A 7,407-nucleotide genomic window follows, 5' to 3' on the forward strand; every position below is an offset into this window, starting at 1 on the left:
TCTGAACTTCCACATTTTCTTTCAATAAATTATCTCTTATTTATATTGTTTTATGTTAGTGTCATATATATATTTTTCTCATTAAACTTTGTTTTAATGGATCTCAAAACTCTGTGACAGATTTTTGGTCAAGTTGTTTTCATTAAAAGTATTGATTTCGTCGGGCTCGGTGGCTCAGCCTGTAATCCCGCGCCTTTGGGAGGCTGAGGTGAGTGAATTGTCTGAGCCCACGGGTTCGAGACCCGCCTGGGTAGCGAGACCTCATCTCTCCAATAAATAAAAAAATCAGCCGGACGTGGTAGTGCGCGCCTGTAATTCCGGCTAATTGGAAGGCTGAGGCGGAAGGATCGCCGGAGCCCAGCGGGTTGAGGCTGCGGTGGCCAGGAGCGGCCACTGCACTCCAGTCTGGGTGACAGAGTGAGACTCCAACTCAAAGAAAAACAAAAACAAAAACAAAAACCCAAAAGTATTGATTTCAAAAACTAATAACTTAAAACTGCCACATACAAAAAAAACGAAAATGGTCCACAAAACATTCACCTTTCCTTCTGAAAAAAGGAAAAACTTCTGAAAGTTTTATGATGCATTGTTATCATTAACCAGTCTTTTACTATTAAAGTTAAATGGCCAAATGAAACAAATAGTTCTGAGACCATTCTTCTACCACTGATTAAGACTGGGATGGCAGGTAACGGGGATAATATTCATTTAGCCTTCTGAGCTTTCTGGGCAGACTTGGTGACCTTGCCAGCTCTGGCAGCCTTCTTGTCCACTGCTTTGATGACACCCACAATAACTGTCTGCCTCAAATCACAGATGGCAAAATGACCCAGAGGAGGGCAGTCATAGAAACTCTCCACACAAATGGGCTTTGCCAGGAACCATGTCAACAATGGTAGCATCACCAGACTTCAAGAATTTAGGGCCATCTTCCAGTTTCTTACCAGAACGGCAATCAATCTTATCTTTCAGCTCAGCAAACTTGCATGCAATGTGAGCAATGTGACAATCCAGTACAGGGGCATAGCCAGCACTGATTTGGCCTGGATGGATCAGGATAATCACTTGAGCTGTGAAGCCAAGCTGTGCTTCCATCGGAGGATCATTTTTACTGTCACCAGCAACGTTGCCCCGGCGAACATCTTTGACAGACACATTCTTTACATTGAAGCCCACATTGTCCCTCGAAGAGCTTCATTCAAAGCTTCATCGTGCATTTCAAGACTTTACTACAGTTGTAACGTTGACTAGAGCAAAGGTAACCACCATGCCAGGTTTGAGAACACCAGTATCCACTCAGCCCACAAGGACAGTGCTGCCAATACCACCAATCTTGTAGACATCCTGGAGAGGCAGACTCAAGGGCTTGTCACTTGGACAAGTTGGTGGCAGGATGCAGTCTAGTGCTTCAAGCAGTGTGGTTCCACTGGCATTATCATCTTTACAAGTGACTTTCCATCCCTTAACCCAAGGCATGTTAGCACTTGACTCCAGCATGTTGTCACCATTCCAACCGGAAATTGGCACAAATGCTACTGTGTCAGGATTGTAGCCAATTTCCTTAATGGAAATGCTGACTTCCTTAACAATTTCCTCATATCTGTTCTGGCTGTAGGATGGCTCAGTGGAATCCATTTTGTTAACGCCCAACAATTAGTTATTTCATACCCAGTGTGTAAGTCAGGAGGGCATGCTCATGGTTCTGCCCATTCTTGGAGATAGCTTCGAATTCACCAACACCAGCAGCAGCAATGAGGACAGCACAGTCAGCCTGAGATGTGCCTGTAATCATATTTTTGATGAAGTCTCTGTGTCCTGGGGCATCAATGATAGTGAGGTAGGACTTGCAAGTCTCAAATTTCCACAGGGAGATATCAATGGTGATACCACATTCACACTCAGCTTTCAGTTTATCCAAGACCCAGGCATACTCGTAGGAGCCCTTTCCCATCTCAGTAGCCTCCTTCTTGAATTTCTCTATAGTTCTTTTGTCAATACTGCCACATTTGTAGATCAGGTGACCAAAGGTGGTGGACTTGCCCGAATCAGCGTGTCCGATGATGACAATGTTGATGTGCGTCTTTTCCTTTCCCATTTTGGCTTTTGGGGTGGTTTTCACAACACCTGTGCTCTGGTGGCAAACTCGTGAAAAAGCAGTGTCATATATTTGTCTTCTATTCCTGCAAAACAAATTACTCTAAAACTTATTGGCTTTAAGACAACAATAAGTATTTATTATTTCTCCATTTCTGTGAGTAAGGGATTTAGGAGTGTCTTAGCCAGGTGATTCTGGCTTAGGGTCTCTCATGAAGTTAAATCAGATGTTGACTCAACCTATAGTCATATGATGATTTGACCAGAGATGGAGGGTCTATTTCTGAAGTGCTTATTCAAATGATTGGCAAGTTGGTGCTGGCTCTTGGCTCAGTTTTGTTCCTCATGATACTCTCCTGAGTATCCTCAAGATATAATGGCAGTCTTTTCCCACAGTAAGTATCTAAGAGACCAAAGTGGAAACTGAAATTCTTTGTATGGTCTCACCTCAGGAGCTACATGCAGATCATAGAAATATGAGGAAGCAAATCTTTAATTTTCCAGTTATAAAGGAAAAAAATGTAATGAGATGTTTTCAATGTTTATAATTATGCCCATTCTGTTGGTCAGCCAGTATTAGCCTTGATTCATTGTGGAAAGGTTCTATACAAGGGTGTGAATACCAGAAGGCAAAGATTACCTTGGAGCCCAAGGACCACATGGGGTTAATTTTTGTTTCTGCAACCACAAAAATCCAGCTGGTGTACCTGATTAAGTTTAAAAAGTATAGGCTGCTCTCATATATTTTTAAGGATGATTCTAACATGTCCTCTGAAAGAATTCAACTTCTGAGAGAAAAGATCTCAAGAATTTGGTAGTATCCCTTGGACAATATATCTATTTTTAACAGTTCTGTGTTCCTACGAGTTCACTTTGATTATGGTGATTTCAAAATTTTCTGTTGTAAATGTGTCCCCAAATCCTGGAAACATTTTGTAACAACACTCTACAAACTTTGATGACAGTGAGACTAGGCCGAAGACTGCTTTCTTAATCAAAGCATGTGTCCATAGTAACTTCCTAATCGCTCAGATTTCCAGAAGATTAACTACTTAACTGAGTATTTGCAGGAATACTTGAGAGGTAACAATATAAATGTTTCCTGACTTAATGATTAGACTTAACGGTTTTTCTACTTTTATGGTGTGAAAGTAATATGCATTCAGTATTTCAAGTACCCAAACAACGATTCTTCTTTTCACTTTCAGTACAGTATTCAGTAAATTACATGAGATATTCAACATTTTATTATATAATTGGCTTTGTGTTAGATGATTTTGCCTAACTATAGCTTATGTAAGTGTTCTCAACACATTTAAAGTAGGCTACACTAAGCTATGATATTCCATAGGTTAGGTGTATTAAATACATTTTTTATTTTTGACATTTTCAATTTGTGATGAGCTTATTGGGTAAACCCATTGTAAGTTGAGGAGCATCTGCATACTAAAACAAGTCATTTTGTTTTTCTCTCATTCATCATAGTATTAGATTGAAATTACTCCGGTCAGTTAATTAGAATGAATAAGAGTTGGGTACTACAATCCAACTTCCTTGTTTTACAGATGAAGAAGCTGAAGACTATAGAGATTATGCAATGTTCCCATAGCCACACAGTCAGCTGGAGAACCAGAACCTGACCCACAGTATCCCAAATTTCATACCAATATTTTCTTCCATTATATGAGTTTGACTAGTAGCTTACAGATGCACCATTTGATGTTCGATTGGCAAGGGAGAGCATGTCATACTTTCTTCTAGACTTTATCAAAAGGAATAACATATATGATGAAATTTTACCATATAACTACTTGATCCCACTTTAAGCAGGAAATAGAGATCTGAGGAGGCAATTTTTAAATTTTCCATTAAATATGAAGGGGGAAAGCACAGTAAGATGTTTAAAAGACAATTTATAGGGTGTGCAGACTAACTGTATACTTCCGCAAGTGAATTATGAAAGCACTTAACTTCTACTTGGGATATGATCTTTATTTCATGGGGAGTGCCCAGGGGTTTTGTGCTTTTACAACCAATATACTTGAAGAATGCGTGGGAGGCTGTTTAAAGTGGGGGAGGATTCTTAAGAGGCAAAGAGCCAAGAGGCTGAGACAGAAAAATAAGTTTTGGTTCTTTCTAGTGAGTTCAGTAAATGGCCTTGAAGATTGTATTTTCTCTGGAATTCCTGGATAAGTCCAGTTATAACTGCTTTTCTGGAAGCTCTTAAGGGAGTAAGATTGGGAAAAATAAGAAGAATATTTATTTATTTATTTAATTTAATTTTTTTTTTTTTTTTGGGCCATATACACTCACCTCTCAAATTCTAGATCCTGGGATGTTAAATCTAGCTCCACATGAAGGAAAACTAAAGCAGGGTTTCTCGACTCCATATCATTGACATTTGGAACCATATAATTCTTTGTTGTGGAGGGCTGCCCTGTGCATTGTAGGATGTTTAGCAACAACCCTGGCTTCCACCCGCTAGATACCAGTAGTACCTCTTACCCCAATTGTGAGGAAAGTGTCTCTAGACATTACTAAATGCTCCCTGGGGGACAAAACCTACCAGCACTGAGAATGACTGTCTTAAGGGAAGATTCTGAATCACAGAGACATTCTCCAAATGAACAACTAAGAGCTTAAATTTATTTTCCTCGTTACATGTTACTCTTTAGGGGCAGCGAATTCACTTTCATCAAATGATTATTCAGTATCTGCTACCCCAAGAACTGAGCTGGTTACAATGTCAATCTATACAGTTCCTGTTCTTACAGAGTCTTCACCTATTCAATGGTTGTGATGTCATTCAGGCTGTAGTTGTGTTAGTCATATTATTTACTCCTAGAACTTTCCAGTGATGTTTTAAGCAAACTCCCTAGCCTCCAATTTTGGGGCTAAATTCCAAAATTGAAATATGTCAAGACGTGGTCAGATAGTTAATTAATCCTGTAACAACACCACCAGAAAATATTTTTGACTAACATATCAGTACTCAAACTCATAAACAAAGGGAAGCAGCCTACATGTAAAAATTAGTTCTTATTTTTTCCAAATTTCTTGAGATTTTCATGAAAAGTAAGAAAAATTGTCCCAAAACTGGAACAAAATTTTTGCTTTGATAAATTATGTAGTTCCCTTTGCCAGGCTGAGTGTTTAAGGCTGGAAGTGGTGACACATGAAACTCCATCAAAGTTGCTTTCAGGGAGATTAGCAAGATAATAAAAACAGGAATGGAACTGTTCAATTCCTGGATGTGTTGAGCCTGAAGTCACGAACTTGCTAACAAGTAAAATGAAGGCATTTTTAAGAGACTCATCTTCCAGAGAGCCCATGGTAATTTTAAGGCAGATTTCTCATTGAGACCTCATTATGTCAATTTATGAAAATTGAATTGAAGTCCTGAATCACTCCATAAATTTTAACTAAAACAACATATTCCCATTTTAAATATTTATGGCCTCTGCCTCTCTGGGCTTCAGATCTTCAAGTGAATTTTTGGAGGCATTCAGAAACTTCTTTAGAAAAAAACAGAGCATTTATTTAAAACTTCTTTTTAAATCACTGACTCACCCTCTAGCTGGAGAAGAGAAATCCCAACAAATCAAACTGAGACTCAACAGGAAAAAAGTACTTAAGGAGGATTTACAGAGGAACAAGAAAACCTAGGTGAAAATAGTTTCTAAGAAAAAGCAAAGTCAGAATAGATACTTCTGCTTGAAATGAAGAATCTAGGTACAACACATAACCCCAAGAGTTCGAAAATAAATGTTATTAATAGAAAAAGTGGCTTAGTACTAATAATGTAAGTTTTGGAGTCACAGTAATGTTTAGACTTTAATTCTGCCATTTGTTAGCAGTGTGACTTTGAACAAATTACTCAATCCTTTAAGTTCTGTTTCTCCCAATTGTAAAGTGAAGTTCTAATCCACTACTTAAGGGAGTTTTAAGGACTAAATATTATAACATACTTAAAGTATCTTTTCTGTTATCTATGCCTCTTACACTGTAGCCACAAATTTAACATGGGCTTTTTTTTTTTTTTTAAATCAGGATTAAGTATGGGGATAAATTGTAGTAGTCAGGAGTGAAACTGAAATGTATAAATATATTAAAGATATAAATATATATGCATATTTGAAGCTATAACTTGCATCTGTGAAGCAAAAATGCTGTGTAATATCAAGAACAGGAGCATTGGAATTAGATCATTTCCATTTTAAGCTTGAGTCTATCACTAACTGTTATCTTGGGCAAATCATATCACATCTTCGTGTCTCAGTTTCCTCACCTGTAAAATTAGGGAAATCTATTGCTATGACATAGAATTGTGGTGAGGGCTCCAAAGGTAATAAAAGCCAAGCAGTTAGCACCTAATAAGCTCTCAGTAACCAATACATGTTATTATAGAGACAATGACATCCCACCTGAGGCACATGATATGAGTATGTGCCTAACACTTCAGTTTCTGTGTGCATACATGTGTACATCATATTTTTTCCTAATATGTGTTTTCTATTAAAAAGGCCCTGTTCTATCAATTTGATGTGATAGTTTTTCATATCTGTTATCAAAGTCAAAATGTGACTTTATGCAGTATTATTCAGACTGTAGCTTTGACAAAAGCTAAGAAATTAAGCCCAGAGGTATTTGGCTCTGCTACTCTTTTCCAGAATTAGCCCTTAAAAGTACAATTTCTGTAGCTGACTGCTGTTTTGTTGTTTTTTGTTATATGTTATCTAGCATATGACACAGCTCAATTAACACCTATTGTTCTGTTAAAGTGTTTGTGTTCCAAATACATCTGGAAAAATTTTCATCTTTTGGAAGTATACATATAGAGTACATATAGTACTCTCACATTTATTGTATATTCATCTCCCCACCACTCACTCACCTTAAAACTTGAACAAGGAACAAGAAAGGCACAGTGGAAGGCAACTGTCACAAACGTTTTACACAGGGAGAACTGGCTTTAAGTCTAACGTGTTGAGTTTGGTGAAACAAAGAACAGTGAGGAACAGTGCCATTTGAGATGTGTTTATAGTTGTGGGGATGGAGTGAAGAGACGTCAAAGGGATTTACGTGGTCCAAGAATTGAAGAAAGAAATAAATTATTACATAAGCAATAAAATGAAGGATACTATTTATCAGACCAAACCTTGGATTTTATATGCTTCATCCTATTTAATCTCAAATCAATGTTGTAAAATAGGGATTATAATTATAACCAATTTATAATTCAGGAAACTAGATCCTAAAAGGCTGAAATACTTCACCAAGATCACAGAGCTGATTCATTGCAGAAGCTGAACT

At 37.7% G+C, this 7,407-nt stretch overlaps 1 pseudogene across 1 annotated transcript; it reads right to left on the reverse strand.

Annotated features, from left to right (window-relative positions):
* Positions 1-704: 704 nt before the first annotated feature.
* LOC103254055 lies at positions 705-2,140 on the reverse strand (annotated as a pseudogene). Its single transcript, XR_503929.1, has one exon. The product of XR_503929.1 is annotated as an elongation factor 1-alpha 1 pseudogene (transcript).
* Positions 2,141-7,407: the final 5,267 nt, after the last annotated feature.

This window comes from Carlito syrichta, unplaced genomic scaffold (genome assembly GCF_000164805.1).
Source record: "Carlito syrichta isolate Samal-C Ts95f unplaced genomic scaffold, Tarsius_syrichta-2.0.1 Scaffold267957, whole genome shotgun sequence".
In the NCBI taxonomy this organism is placed as follows: Eukaryota; Metazoa; Chordata; class Mammalia; order Primates; family Tarsiidae; genus Carlito; species Carlito syrichta.